The 539-nt window shown below is 57.1% G+C and overlaps 1 protein-coding gene across 2 annotated transcripts in view; it reads left to right on the top strand.

Moving 5' to 3' along the window:
* The window catches only part of LOC110153452 (syntaxin-10), a 23,183-nt gene extending 22,956 nt beyond the window's left edge, over positions 1-227 (top strand). For both annotated transcript variants that reach the window (XM_055157878.1, XM_055157879.1), the window contains one exon: positions 1-227. This exon is cut by the window's left edge and continues 465 nt beyond it. The gene's annotated coding sequence lies outside the window, so the exon portion shown is untranslated.
* The last annotated feature ends 312 nt before the right edge of the window (positions 228-539 follow it).

The raw sequence follows: 539 nt of genomic DNA, 5'->3' as shown, positions 1-539 counted from the left end.
AACCCGCGTGAAGAGGTTTTACGCTCGTCCACGCAGGTTTGAGTCATCGAGAGATCTCTCCCAGGCCATAATCAAACAGTCAGCAGTGTGTACGAAGCTCCGCCCACAAGCCTACGTCGTCCAATCTTTAATACCCCAGAGAAGTAAATACCCCGTCTTTAAATCCACGAGTTCATTTCAAGTGTCTTGGTCGTCGACAGAAGGCCGCAGGTTCGTCGGTTCGTCAGATCGTTCGGATCGTCGGTTCGTCGGATCGTCGGATCGTCGGTTCGTCGGTTCGTCGGTTCGTCGGATCGTCGGATCGTCGGTTCGTCGGATCGTCGGTTCGTCGGTTTCGTCGGATCGTCGGTTCGTCGGATCGTCGGTTCGTCGGTTCGTCGGATCGTCGTTCGTCGATCGTCGGTTTCGTCGGATCGTCGGTTCGTCGGTTCGTCGGTTCGTCGGATCGTCGTTCGTCGGATCGTCGGTTTGTCGATCGGCGGATCGTCGGTTCGGCGGATCGTCGTTCGTCGATCGGCGGATCGTCGGTTCGTCGATCG

Source organism: Boleophthalmus pectinirostris, unplaced genomic scaffold, assembly GCF_026225935.1.
Source record: "Boleophthalmus pectinirostris isolate CB_2022bp ecotype Guang Dong unplaced genomic scaffold, ASM2622593v1 HiC_scaffold_22, whole genome shotgun sequence".
NCBI lineage: Eukaryota > Metazoa > Chordata > Actinopteri > Gobiiformes > Gobiidae > Boleophthalmus > Boleophthalmus pectinirostris.
This window is presented reverse-complemented; position numbering and strand designations above follow the sequence as displayed.